This window comes from Canis lupus, chromosome 24 (assembly GCF_011100685.1).
Source record: "Canis lupus familiaris isolate Mischka breed German Shepherd chromosome 24, alternate assembly UU_Cfam_GSD_1.0, whole genome shotgun sequence".
Taxonomy (NCBI): domain Eukaryota; kingdom Metazoa; phylum Chordata; class Mammalia; order Carnivora; family Canidae; genus Canis; species Canis lupus.
The window spans coordinates 41,128,767-41,144,361 of record NC_049245.1 but is presented as its reverse complement, the minus strand read 5'-3'; positions in this window follow the sequence as shown (position 1 = coordinate 41,144,361).

Here is a 15,595-nt window from a genome sequence, read left to right as displayed (position 1 = left end):
AAACTAGATTTAAGATGCTGAGCATGATAGGGGTGAGCAAAGAGGTTAGAAGTGAAGCCAATGAACTCTATAGAATTTTTTAACGTTTTTTTTTTGGAGGGGACAGATATAGGGAAAAATGATGGTTCAGTGAAAACAAGCCCATGCTTGACTGAGAAAAAGATTTGTTACAGAGAGAGACACTGAAGACACAGGGTATAGCATGATCAGGGGAAAAATTTAATCTAGCCATAGACTCAGAAATGTGGATTCAAATCATGACTCCACCACTTATTAGCCAGGTGACCTTAGGGGAGGTACAATTGAACTTTGGTTTACTGAATCAGTACTGAATCAGATTCAGTACTCAATCTGCCAATAGCACTAATAATATGCCAAGAGTAAAAGAAATAATGTATGTAAGAAGTCTGACACCCAACAGACGCTCAGTAAAAGTTCATGATTACAGCTACTATTATTCAGCAGATGAAGCCCTGAGGTGGAAACATCCTTGAGGAGACGTGACCAAGAGGACACGAAAGGAATTCGGCTTAAAATAGAACAAATTTATTTCTCTTTCAAACCTAATGCAGAGAAAAATGGAGAAGAGTAAATGTGTAAGTGCAGTGGAGAGTGGGTTGGCAGCCATTTCAAGACAGAGATGAAATTAATTGAGAGAGGGGATGTTTTAGGTAAATGCAGACTGAGGGTCACAGGGGCCAAGGGTGAAGCAGCTCATTGTGCTATGGGCAAGTCTGCAGATATCTCCTCCCTACCCCTTTCTCATGAACTATTTCCAGCTTTTTGAGACAAGAGCACTATTTAATTCATTTTTGCATATCTGCATCTTGTAGAGCCTGATAAATACTTGTCTAGTAAATATTTGGTAAAGAAAAGAAGGGAAAAAGAGCAAGGTTGTTCTATTTTAGGGATCAATTCCATCCCATGCACCTCGGACTGGCATAATTGAAACTGGCAACACATTTCCACAGATTGGATCTATTCCATCACCTCTAGACGTTTGTGTACCAGCCCAGTCTCCACTGGGAGCAAGTACACTGTTCAAATGCCAAACCACAATTTGTATATCACAATGAGGTCGGGATGCAGAAAGGGCTGGAAACGGAGGGAAATCACCACATAAGCATGTGGGTAGCCAACTCAGAAGTGGGAGAGGCAGCCTGAGAGTGCATTGCTATTGCTGGGAGGGGGGATTTTCAGTTTCAGAATCACAGGGGAGCAGTTTGCATTGGATTATGCAGTTGAATGAGCAGTCATCTGAGTGAGTGGGCTGGATGGCATGAAGTCCATTGGAGAGAAGGAGGCTAAAGAACAGTGTGGCGGGCAGATGTCAAGGAATGCTCGCCCGCGCTGGTGCCAAACCTCTGCAGTTCAAATCCATCTGAATCACCCATGTGAGGTCGAGAGGACACAGCATGCTTTCTCTTAGCACTCCCTTGTTGAAAACCCCACAAAGGCTTCCCATGGGACCTTAAACTCTAAAATGAATATGGCTGCACAGCTCCCCAGTCTCCTGCAATCCCCATGCCCACCTATTTACAGCCACTCCAGTTACAGAACGGCCCTCCTCTACGGCCCAGGAGTTCGTAGTTCGGTCCTGCTCCCCAGAGCCCATGCATGTGATGCATCTCTGCTTATAACACCCACACTCTTCCTCTGCTGACAACCTCCATTCACTCTTGTATCTCAGCCTTACACACTCCTCTTTCCAAAGGGATCTTCCCTATGGCCCTGGGGCACCCTCTGGCAGCACACTTCTCTCCACCAGGACTTTTGTACACTATAATCAGAGTTATTTGCTCACATGTTTAGAGTTTCTCATCTCCCCTGAATTTTAGTCCTCTGTGGGCAGAACCAGGTCTGTCTTTGTACCTGTATCACAGGGCAGCAGTGTCTAACACACATATTCTCTGTGGGAGCACTCTCACCTCCAAGAGAGAGAAGTCCATTCTTTGGGGAGGAAAAATGAAAAGAAAAGTCTTACTTCTTTCATGCATAAAGCACCGATCTACATATAGCTCAAAAACAGACCATATATTTTGTGGTATTAAAATTTCATGGGGCAGGAAGGCAATTAAAAATGTCCAAGAGTTTAGGTAGATGGTAATGAAAACAAAACAGAAATCTGAGGGGTCCTGCTGTAGCACAATGCGTGGACATAGTTGGCCCTTCAAATATATAAATATTGAGTGAAAAGAGCCAAGATAGAAAAAAATCATCAGTTTTGGTGTGGGCCCTGATGAAGCATTCTCAGTTGGCCATCTTCCCCAGACTCAGAGCAGAAGGAAGGACCGCAAGGCAAGACAGGATCCATGGAGGAGCTTGGTGTTGCCTTTCTTATCTTAAATCCACAGAATTTTAGATGTTGCTTTTTAAAAAACAAACACTATAAACAGAGCAAAGGGAAAGAGAATTCCCAAAATATATGTCAATTGCTCCATAGCTCAGGTTTGCAAATGAAGCCAATGCCCATGATTATATGTAAGAGAACTTTTGGGTTTGGATCTGACCTTGACCTTGCTGGATGCCCATGATGCTCTACTTTGCTTTCACAAAATTTCCACACTTAATATTATCATGTATTTGTCCCAGTAGACAGAAGCCTTGCAGCGAGCAGGGGCCCCGGCTAATTATACAAGATAAAGCATATTCAGACAGAGTCTAGCATGCATTAAACACTCAGTAATTATTAACATTATTATTTTTCTAATAGTAGTGGTAGCAACGTTGTTGGTGTCGCTATCATTAATTCCGTCACGCTATATTGGCACACCAAGCCCAGCATTTAAGTAAGCACTTTGTTAATATCTGACAAATAAATGAAATAAAATTCCAGCCAGGGACTCCCTTTCCTCCCCATTTTGACCCTTTCACTTTTTTGAAACCCTTATCAGACACAACCAAAACACGAAAGCACTTAAACATTTTTTTTAAAACCATGGAACACATCTGGGATGGAGTTTTAGCTGGTTTTCACTTGATCTCACATTATACCGGATATGTTTATGACTCTTGAAATTAATGCAAAACTTGTTATTATCATCTCATTTTTACCCAATGAGCACAGTTCTCACTAAATCACAGCCTTCCCATTTAGACACAGCAGCTGATAAAGTCCATACCTGACCTGGCATAATCGTTGCCACTTACTCACGATGAGGCTGTCATCATACAGGCCACCAAATATTAATGAGAAGGGACTCAGGCTTGTGGCTGCCTCAGAGAGCACTCAGGATGGAAAATCAATCTTGAAGCCAGCGTCAGAAGGAAGACGGTCCTCAGCAGCGTGCCGTGCTGACTACATGCTGAAAACTCAGTACCTTTTACTTAACAGAGATGACAAATGAGCCTCGGATGAAATATGTCTGTCAGGTTTTAGCAGCTCGACAGTGAGCACCCAACTCTGAAATATGATAATTATCAATCAATGTTAAATGCAATCTGGAATCCCAGAAACAGACTGTCATTTGCAGATTATAGTCGACGTAAGAAATTCATGGGTGTCAGTTGTCTGTGAGTGTATGCGACATATATATGTCCTTTCCTTAGAAGATGCGTGGGAGTGCTTCAGATGGAAAGATCAGACATTTGGACAGAAGAATTCTGTGCCCCCTGCCCTGCTGCCTCATAAAAATCATGACTCCTTCAAATGGTGTCTGTTTGCATGTATTACAGAGGGAAAATAAAAAAAATAAAAAAACAAAAAACAAAAAACGAGCCATTCTTTGAGCATTCACTGTATGTCAAATGCTCCATCAACCTAATTCACCACATTTCATCCTTCCAACAGTCCTATGAGGTAGGGCTTTCTCTTTCCATTTAGTAGATGGGCAAACAACCAAGGTGTGAGAGGACTAAAGACTCTGGCCACAGATGGCAGACTTGGGCCTGTCTCAAAGCTTATGGCTTCACTCAGTGCATTATATGGAATCATTGGGTATTTTCTAGAACAAAAAGCCATTTTCCATGGTAATAACCAAACACAAAGTAAAGCACATGGTGAATTACCTGGCTATATCTGTATCTCTATATCTCTATCTACCTACCTACCTATCTCCCCTTTATATTTAGTAATATAATCTAAAACAACTTAAATTTGTTTCATCTTTATAACTTTATCTTTAATATACTGTCACATGGCCATTAAATGGTTCCGAAGTTGACAAATGATACATTCAGGCCAAGAATACAGCTTAAAATAAGATTGTTTCCTGGAAACACTGGGACCCAGATGGGACTCTATGTAGAAACACACAAGGAGTTGATGCAAAGATGCTAAAATTCTGTATCTAATATAACCATTCTTGGAGATGACCAGGTGAAGTATGAGTCCTTTCTGGTTAATGGTTGAACCCCCACTGGCATTGCTACATTTATAACCAGTAAAAACCTGTAGTATCATTGTTCCCACTCCTTTTGGTCCATTCTGGGATAATCTAATGGGCTTAAAAAAAGACAAATATCTGAACTCTATGCCTAGGAACTCATATTTGATTGGTCTGAGGTAGGATCCAAGCGTTCATATGTTTTTGAAGCTCCCCCAAGTGATTCTCACCTGCATCCTTAGTTATCATTTACAGATACTAAATGAAATAGTAAGAAAAAGGATGAAATTTAAATAATTGGCAAAACAGGAGAAAATATCCTTTCTGCTCTCTCTCTCTCTTTCTCTTTCTCTCTCTCTCTCTCTCTCTCTCTCTCTCTCTCGGGATTAGCAGAATATTCTTGATATATTAACCTTGTGCTTCTTGCTAGTATTTCTCTTTTCTCCTTGTGCTTAATCTCTGTGCACTACTGTACTTCTCTGCCAATTCAGAGAAAGTATGTAATGGCAGAAAGCAAGAATAAAAGGAGGCTCCATTGGATTCTCTATTTTTTAAGAAACTGGGGAGCAAAACTTGTCCATCTCTCCCTAGTAGAAAAAACTCCCAATACAGGCAGAGGGGTAAATATTGGAGGTTGAATAATTTAAGTGTACACACCTGTAGTATAGACATTTGAGAATAAACATAGTTAAGAGAAAAAAGCCATGGACAACATTCTTGGAGACTAAAGATTGGTCAGCTCCCAAAACAATGTGAAGCATGCAAGGACAGCGGTGTCCTGGGCCTTATTTCTTAGGTTAGGTCCCAGGGAGGCAGGATGACTCCAGAGAAAGAAAACAAGAGCATATATCTCTAGAAAGGGGATTTAAGCAAATTCCTATAAGTATTCTATACAAACAGTATGGAGTAGAACAACGGAGAGGTTCTATCACCTAAAAGGTACTGAGACAGCAGAGGATTCCTGGCTCTGGAAGGAATTAGGGCATCTCCATGGTAACCTGTGTAGAAGGCTGATCACCTGAAGAGGGGGCAGGACTCAGCATACACTGAGAACAGGATGTCTGTCCCTCCTCCCAAGGCCTTTGCTTTTTTTCTAAGTAGGCCCCACATCCAGCATGAAGCCCAACGCAGGGCTTGAACCCATGACCCTGAGATTGAGACCTGAGCTGAGATCAAGAGTTGGACGCTTTACCAACTAAACCATCCAGGCCCCCCTGCCTTGCCATATAAGAATTAAATTTTTAGGGGAAAAAAAGGATTTAGCTCTGCGTCTCTGGACTGATACTGATACCCACTATACCTCAACTCCAATAAGCTCGCTGTACTGCACTTAGATCCTCTGAGTCATTCACCACACCTAGCCAGCTTCAGTGTGCTTCTGCCTACAAATACTACTCTTGTGTTTCCCTTCAGAAAACTCCCCTTGCCTTCTGAAGCCACTGTGCCCCAGACACATTTTGTCTTTCCAAGGGCATCCTTGAGCCAACAGATGCATGAGTATAAAAGCCCAGCATCCTTGCCCGAGGCTAGCATGACTCCCAGATGTGACTCCAGAGTCCCAAGCAGGGTTAGGCTGTCTGCCCTTTGTGGGATTTAATTTCTCCTCCTTTGCTGTTCTGCTTCCCTCACTTTTTAGCTATTTCTCCTGGAAGCACATCCTCCACATAATAAATTTCTCATGGATCCTCATCTCAGGATCTGCTTCTGAGGAACCAGACAGGAGAGGAAGCCATAGCACTGCCCTATGCAAACTCTTTTTCTTCAGGATGCCTATTTCCTCATGTCACCTTTCCCTTCTGCATGACAACCTCCGTCATACAAGGCCTTTATTAACCTGATTGGGGTCCACCACTCTGCTTTCTTTCCTCTTCAATCCCTGCCTCACCCTTTAGAATCTAGTGACACTAAACTATAGTCACTGAAGACACAGAAGATTTATGTGTCCACATTTCTCCTGCGCCAATTACTCTGCACAAAGAGCCTCTCCCTCCCCGGTCCTCCTGGAGAACTCCTATTTCAATGGTAACACACAACCTTAAAAAACCTGTCATGAGTTTTGTAAATCATCACTCTCAACCAAAAAAAGAAATCCCTCATTTTTACAAAGGTTTAATCACTCCATCTCTATGCTTTATTTCCACCTTGTTCATAGATCTACCTGATATCTAGCACATTTGGTTTTAATTTGTTTACTTGCCTTTGCTATTGGACAGGAAATTCTTTGTTGACAAAAACTGTACTCACCCCCCACTGTCCTCACTACATAGCAAATAGCCAATAACAGTGGGAATGTTGTATTATTTCTCTCTTCAAAAATGTTTTCCATCACCTCCCAACATGATTAAATCCTAACAATTATCCCTAAGTCCACCTCCTGATATGAATATTGTTTCCTAAAACTTTCAAATATATGCAAATTTTTCTCTTCTGCATAAGTTTAAAATTCTGGAGTTCTTGTAATCTATAACACTCATTCTGCCATTTCTCCTGAGCTTTTCCACTCTGCCGCTTAACACTTTTGTAAATTCTAGGTTTATCCCCTCTCTGATGAGGTCAAGGACTATACCATATTAATCTCTGTTCCCTCTAAAATGCACTTGCTAAGTATGTGTCAGATGAGTAAATGAATAAGACAAATAAACAAATGTAACTCTTGCTTTCCTGATATTTCAAAAAATTTCACATGTAGACTTATGGCTTAAATTTTCCTTTGTCCCCAGTAGGGAACAGTGGCTTGTAGATGCTCAATAAATAGTTGCTGAATTGAAATATTAAGTGTTTTAACAGTCAATTTCCACATGAGTTAATTCCACACTACCTTATTTTACAGGAAGTGGAATGTAAGTTATGGGGAATCTGTCCAGAATTTCAAAAAGCTCCAGTGAAAAACTGAAGATTAGAGATCACGGCTTTTGATTCATGACCAAGAATTTAATCCAAAAAGTCACTAGGTCTCTTTAAATTATATATAGTCAGCTCCTCATTATACCTTACAATATTAACCTAATGAATTATTTATGAACCTTGATTTACTCTCCATCACCAATTCCCAGCTGGTTATCATATTGCCAACATCAAGGCCACTACCAAAGAGCCTCCATACAGAAAAAGTAGGAGAGTGTCTAAGCTCATGTCCTCAAAAACTACAATTTATTTAACACCTACTGTATGCTAGGCATTGTGTTGGGTGGTTTATTACATAAGCTTGTTTCATCCTCAGCAAGTCCTTGGGAAGATTCTAGTATTATAATTAAGGTGTAGGTTCTTAGATAACTAGACTTCATAGTAATAGAAGAACAATGCCAACCTTGTCCACTTAATCCTTAGTCCTGGAACACCGTATTATAGATAGTAAGTGCCCAGTAAATATGCAGTGGATGAATGAACTTGCCTGAGGCTATGAAGTTAGTAACACAGGAGCTAGGATGTAAACTGAGGTTCCTCTCCTCCTCCCATTATGTCATGCTGCATCTTCTGTAGTTTTGCACCTTGGGGCATAGTGGTCAGCACTTTTAATGGGAGTTTACTAGAAACAAAGTCTCATCCTTCCACCCTCAGAACTACTGAATTAGAGTCTGCATTTCACAAAAATCCCAGGTGATCTCTGTATGCACAGTAGCTTGAGAAGCACTGCTAGAGGACATGTTTCATGGGATACGTCCAAAATCTGTAAGAACTCTCATGATTTACTGACATCTCACTCTTTTCCAACAGAAGTAGAAATCAAGAATCAATTGCTAACAAGAAAACATTTAAATGACAAAAATAGCCAGCTATGGTAATCTCCCCTGTGCCAGACTCTGTATGACGGACCAGAGGTACAAATATCAAGAAGGACAGTTCCTCTCTCTCTTTTTTAAAGACTTTATTTATTTATTTATGAGAGACACACAGAGAGAGGCAGAGAGAGAGTAGAGGGAGAAGCAGGCTCCATGCAGGAAGTCCAATGTGGGACTCAATCCCGGGACTCCAGGACCACGCCCTGAGCCAAAGGCAGACACTCAACCGTGAGCCACCCAGCCGTCCCCGAATTCCTCTCTTTAAGGAGCCCAGAGGTCAGTGCAGTTCTTAACCTGGGGTCTATGCATTTGCTTCCCCCACCACTGGCAGCCTGCCCTTTCCATCACATACATTTTGCATTGTACATGTATGAGGGAACAGATGCACATTTTTCATGTGTAAAGCTCCAAAACATTCATCAGACTCACAAGGCTAACTAAAATTCATTTAATATCAAAAATTAAAATAAAAAATGGACCACTAATGCTAGCATAGAGGAAAATTATTTTAAAAATTTCACTGGAGGGGTGCCAGTTAATGGAGCGTCTGACTCTTGGTTTTGGCTCAGGTCATGCTCCACATCAGACTCTGCGCTCAGCAGAGAATCTGCTTGAGATTCTCTCTCCCTCTCCCTCTGCCCTTCCTGCTTGTGCTCTTTCTCTCTCTCAAATAAATAAATCTTCAAAAAATTTCACTGGAGCTTAATTATACATATAATATCATAGCTACATATACATACCCACATACATATGCTTAATATGTACATATATGTGTGTGCATATATGTGTATATATAATATACATTTGTATATATAATATATGCATATATATGAACATTTAACTGTTATATTTCTACTTAGCCATTAGTCCTTACAAATAACACAGCAGCAATAGCTAATACTTTTTGAGACTCTATCATATGCCAAGCCTGATTTTAACCACTGCGTTGTCATTAATGACAATTAAGAATTACATGAGAATTAGGAATTATTCCCATTTTACGAATTAGCTGAGGCTGTGGAAGTAAGAACATTGCCCGAGGTCACACAGCTGGAAAAGTCAAAGTTCCAGGACTCAAGCATGGACAGTCTGGCTCCATAGTCTAGGCTCTGACACCACCCAGCCTCCTACTAAATGGAAGTGTACTGAATATCTTCAGCAGAGTTAATGGTGATGTTGCTAATCACACTAGAGAAGGAAGAAGCAGAACAACTGAGAAGTGGTGCCAACCCACTTGTAAGCCTAGCTTAGGTTCTACAAATCTGTCACTTCATTGTGTCAGACACATGTGCATAAATCAAAATAGACCATATACTTGTGTGTATGCATAAGACAACTCCAATTATATAGACATACATGTATGTACAAACATGCATGTATGTAGATGCACACATGCATACACACATTAGTGGTCTTAACTCAGGAATGGAAATCATTTCAATTTCTACTTCTGTTTCTTTTGCTTAACTTTTCTGCATATTCCATGGTAACCAGATCATTTGTTCTACACTGGTTCTCAACCATACGCTTCTAAATTACTGGAGGGGCTTGTTAATAATTCAAATACCTGAAACCGTCCCTAACCTACTGAAAAAACTATCTTCAGGGTTGGGCCCATGCAACTATAATTTTTAACAAGCTTTGGGAATACGTACTTTTTAAATGAGCTCTTTAGGTATTTGTAATTCTCCGCTAAGTTTGGGAACAAATGCTCTTTATTGACCCTCAAAAGTGCCTTAAAGTTACCTGACAATCTTATTAAGATGCAGCTTCTGGTTCAGTAAACCTGAGCTCAGGCCTGAGAGCCTACAATTCCAGCCAGCTGCTGCTGCTGATCTTGGCAGCACTTTTGAGTACAAGGCTATGCATCAATTGGTTTAATATTTATTTTCAGTATACATTTTGGGCCTAATTGTAGTAAAACTAGAAACAATGCACTTCACCGGTTTGAGGACCAAAACCGCTTTGTAGGATAGGAGCATCCTGGACCGCTAAGGAGAACATACAGAGTTTTTTGCTTTGATGGGTGTTTCAAATGAACCAGATAAAACCAGGTTATTCATTGCAGGCAGGCAGGACTGCTCCCTGTCTGTAATACCAAAGTTCCCTCTGTGCTTGCCAGCATGGTTACTTGCTAGAACACAAAATGATAATCTAAATGTTAACAAGTTGTCATTAAAGAGTGATGACCACTTTCAAAGAACAAGTAATCCCTGACATCCTATAAAGAGGTGATGGAAGACATGATATTTTATTCATCCCAAGGCTTCATTAACAAATCTTCAAGGAGCTGGGACTCTAGTGCCTTATCTGAAGAGCTTTGCCACTGACTGGTGTAGTCATTAGTTAAACCTAAAAATTGCGAAGACGTATTGGCAAGGGGTGAATTTCATGTGAAGTAGAGAAGCACCTCTGGAATGGAAGCATGCAAGGTCTTTTGTCAACTGTATGCAGCAAGGGCTGAAATCGCATGGCTGGAGGCATGCTGATATAAGACTTTGCCCGCCTACTGTGCAGGGGTTAGAGAAGCAGGGTGGAGGAAAGCAATCTAGTTCCCCACCTGTGCGGCCCCCATTTCCAGGGATGACATAGCAGCAATAATAAGAGATTAATTACAACATAATACCAGAAGTAACAGCAATCATCATCATCTTTATCACCACCACCATCATGCCATGGAAGTTAGAAGTGATAAAACCCCAACTCAAACTGGCTTAAGGAAAAAAAAGAGTAATTTATCTACTTATGTAATTTCAAAATGCATATGTGGATTAAAGCGCCTTAAATCACTAACACTATATCTTGCTTTCTCCCTCCTTCTGTTGTTCTATTTCTTTGTCCTACTTTTCAGTGTTGGTATCTCTCATAGGCAGACCCTCTCCACGTAGAGGCTTATAGGAACATCGGGTCTCATTGGGACATCCTGGATTATATGTCCATCCCTGAACCAATCGGTTTGGCTGGTGGATGGAAAGTGCCCATGGGCCTGGGTCACATGATCAACTCACAACTCAGGCAGGAGTCAGGGTGGCAGTGTTAAATCTACTAAATGCCAAAAAGCAAAAGAAAGAACTGTTATCAGAAGAGAAAACCCGATCTAGAGTGGACTACCATTCCATTTGATCCTCACGACACTGAAAAAGAGATGTAGATGACACTATAGATACACAAAGAGGGACATGCTCTGTTCTTAGAATGTAAAAGATGAAGCTTAGAGAATGTGTTAGCAGGATTCCTTTGGTTTTAAGAGATGGAATCTTCATTCAAAACCAGAGGGGGAGAAAAAAGCCCAAAATCATAGGAGAGAAATACATGTTGGTTCACACAATTGAAAACCTGAAAGTTCTGTCTCCTATCACAGCTGAATCCAAAGGCTGTGTCTTCCCCCCATTCATCCCAGTATGGCAGGATATGTCGGCACTCGCCTACACAGGCATTAAAGTTAACGCCTGTAACTCCATGACAGTCTTGTCTTTGTGGTGAGACTAGATAAAAGATTAGTGGTTTCTTAAAAACTTTAGTAATTTTTCCTAGAAATAACTAGGATTTGTGTAGTTTATAATGTATGAACCATCTTTACACCAGCCGCTGTGGGATGGGTTATACTTACCAGCCTGAGTCACATCATTTTGTTGCCAAAAAACCATAGGGATGTGACTGTCAGTTCCACTGGGAAAGCAAGGGGGCAGTTACAGAAAAAACACAGCCCAAAGAAGTGTTTCTAAAGTGCTGATTGGGGAACCTGGGTGGCTCAGTTGGGGAAGCATCTGCCTTCAGCTCAGGTCATGATCTCAGCACGCTGGGATTGACCCCACATTGGGCTCTCTGCTCAGTGAGGACTCTGCTTCTCCCTCTCCCGCTACTCCTCCCCACCCTGCTCTCTCACCCACTCACTCTCTTTCTCTCTTTGTCTAAAATACAACCACAATCACAACAACAAAAATAAGGGACATCTGGGTGGCTCCGCAGTGAGCGTCTGCCTTTGGCTCAGGGCATGATCCCAGTCCAGGGATGGAGTCCCACATCAGGCTCCCTGTGAGGAGCCTGTTTCTCTCTCTGCCTATGTCTCTGCCTCTCTGTGTCTCTCTCATGAATAAATGAATAAAATCTTAAAAAAAAATGAAACTACTAAAACGTATGAAAACAATGGTCTACAAGACACTGGACTTCAGCCACAGAGGATGCTGGTTCTCAGTAAATATGGGAAGCCAATGAAGTAATCCCTATGATTTCCCCAGTTTACAAAATTGAGTTTTCCAGCCTTGGAAAAGGGAGAGGTAGCTTGGTGGAGGCGCGTGGACTCCTTGAATTGAGGAAACAGAGACAAGAGAAAGACACAATGGAGGTCAGAGTTCACAACACAGAACCTTGAAAAAGAGAGAGAATCGCAGAGACCTGCAGAGGGGCCCAGTGAGAACCAAGGCAGGCATGCTTGTGAGGAAACCCTCCAAGGCTGAGGCAAGAACCACTTAGAAGAATTAGAGGGAACAGTGAAGAGTACTTACACAGGGTCAGACACTGTTGGCCACTCCCATGAGCCAGGCTGAAAAACCCTTCTCATCATGGGGTCTTTTGTTGGAGGGTACCCAGAGGGTCTTGATTCAGGAGTTGTGAATAATTAGCCCTAGGCAAAAAGCTAATACTTAGTTAGGTCCCACCTTACAAATCTTAAAAATAAGACTTGAAAGGATCAAACTATTTCTAAGTAATCTAACTTGACCCGAAAGCAGAGCTCAAGAATCTACACAGAAATACAAAAATATGTAGTACCCAATAAGATAAAGCCCATTTGACAAAACTTTCTTTCTTTCTTGGTGGTACATAAAATCTGGTGGCATATTTTAATAAGTGGCATTTTAGAGCTGATGAAATATGGTTTTATTATAAGCTGGTCTTCCCGTTTTATAAATCATGCTGCCCCACTGAGTCTTTGACAACACCCAAAAAAAACCCATGACGTTTCAGTCTACGATTCTCCCGCTGTGACATCCAGCCACTGCATCTTGACAAGACAAAATGTTCCAACTCGTTCTTTTATTAGCCACTTTGTAACCCCAGCTCAGAGGCCTAGATATAACATATCTTAAAAGCAAAAGGAAAATTTTATCGAGAGAAATAAATTAATTGGAAAACTTAACATAGAAAAAAAACAATTTAGAGGAAAAGAGAGTCATAGAGATACCAATCATCTTACCATCGCCCCAGTTCTGCTGACTCAGCACGAGGTCTAGAACTCTATTGAAAAACAGCAAATTCCAAAGTATGTTCTATAGACAGCTTCTCAAGTGGCCTTTAAAGAAGACTGGTGATAATTAGTAAACCTATTGCATTTTTTTTTAAGATTTTATTTATTTATTCATGAGAGACACCGAGAGAGAGGGGCAGAGACACAGGCAGAGGGAGAAGCAGGCTCTGCAGGGAACCCGATGTGGGACTCGATCCCAGGACCACACCCTGAGCCAAAGGCAGACGCTCAACCACTGAGCACCCAGGCAATCCACCTATCGCATTTCATATAAAAGGATGAGTGAAAACCCTTCCAATTTGGACATTTTTTTCTTTCTAATTTGGATATTTCTACAGTGTGAAAAATCATTTTTTTGAGATTTTTTTTCATGTTTTTATATTTTTTTATATTTATTCTTTTTAACATTTTACATTTTTATTTATGCAAGAGAAGGTGTGAGCAGAGAGAGGAACAGAGGGAGAGGGACAAGCAGACTCCATGCTGAGCAGGGATGTGGGAGCTTGATCTCCTGACCCTGAGATCATGACCTGAGTCAAAATCAAGAGTTGGATGCTTCACTGACTGAGCCACCCAGGTACCCCTGCTGCTGTTTTTAAATGTAGACTCTTCTTCTACCCTTCCCTTCAACCTTTCCTTAAGAGAATCACCATCTCAGCACCTGGCCAAAGGGCCATAAATCCAGGAGTGTTAAATTTAAAATAGTTCGTTAAAACCCCAACATTTTCTTGGTGGCCATATACCAAGCTTCAAGTACTCTCTTTTAGACAAGTGTTGGCAAAATATTCTACCCAGAACTAGATTTATGAATAGTGCAGGATAAAGTGACTAACTGGCAAAATAATGAAGATGGGCAGGGAGTGATGGGGGGTGGGCTGGTGTCGCTTTGCTTACAGAGTTAAGGTTCTAGAAATAATAGAGGATAGGATATGTTCCTCAGACATAAATAGTTATAATGAGTGTGGTAACACATAAAGGATAACCTACTTAAACACATGTTGCCTGTTGAAGAAAATGAACAGACCAGAACTCATGGGACAAAATAAAATCATCGCTTTTGAGGCAGCAAATCTTTTGCTTCCCAGAGACCCCTTATAATAGATGTCACTTAATTAGCATTCCACTGGTTCCACTCCATCACAGGGGAACTTGACCTCTCTCACCTCCAAATTATGGAGTGGACCAGCAGAAAAAATGTTTCCTGCTCCCAGAAAATGGCTTGCAAAAGGAGAAGAGTCTAGTTGTCCATATAACATAATTCTTCCCAGGCTTTACTGGCATTTATTTGTTTTTAAAGATTGCATTTATTTGTGTGAGAGAGAGCACAACTAGGGTGAGGAGCAGAGGGAGAAGCAGACTCCCTGCTGAGCAGGGAGCCTAACACGACGCTGGATCCCAAGACCTCAGGATCATGACCTGAGCCGAAGGCAGATGCTTAACGACTGAGCCACCCAGGCGCCCCTTCACTGGCATTAGAAGTTAGAAACTGGCCTGAATTCTGAGGGCTAGTTCATGACACAACAAGAATTGGAAATTAATCAACCAATTAATCAATTAATCAATCTGGCCCCATAATCACAATTCTATATGCTACTTGGATAGAAATAAGACAACTGTTGATTAATCAATTGGGTGAAGGGAATAAAATGCTTGGAAATATAGTGATTAAGAGTACAATGTTAGTGATGCTGTTACTAATATCAGTACCTAAAATATAATTGTATGAGGACCTATAGGAATGTCCACCTCTCTCCTTTATCAAGTGTTTACAAGTGTTTTGGTGAGACCCGAGGGGTATTTCACATTGGTTCAGGCCTGTCCTCCAAGGATCTTCTAGATAAGGCTCCTTGTTGATGTCCTTGAGGTAGTCAGAATTCTAAAACATTTCCTGAGATTTCTCACCTCCCTGGTATACACATCTTGCATAATCCCTTGGCTAAATATGGTAGATGGCTTTTACTGTCTGGTGAGGTTACATTATATACTTGATATATGGCACAGATGACTTTAAGATATGGAGATGACCCCCCATGGGCCTGACCTAATCAGGTGAGTCCTATAAAAGCAGGGAGGTGACAGGGGGATGCTCAGAAATGAGGATAGGAAATGAGGACCACCACCAGGAGTGGAGACTGACCCCCCAGACTAAAAAAATTGGGACCTCAAGATCCTGAATGATCCTGAAAGTGGACTCTCCCCTCAATAATCTGGCCTCCAGATCAAACCAGCCTGGCCAACACCTTGAT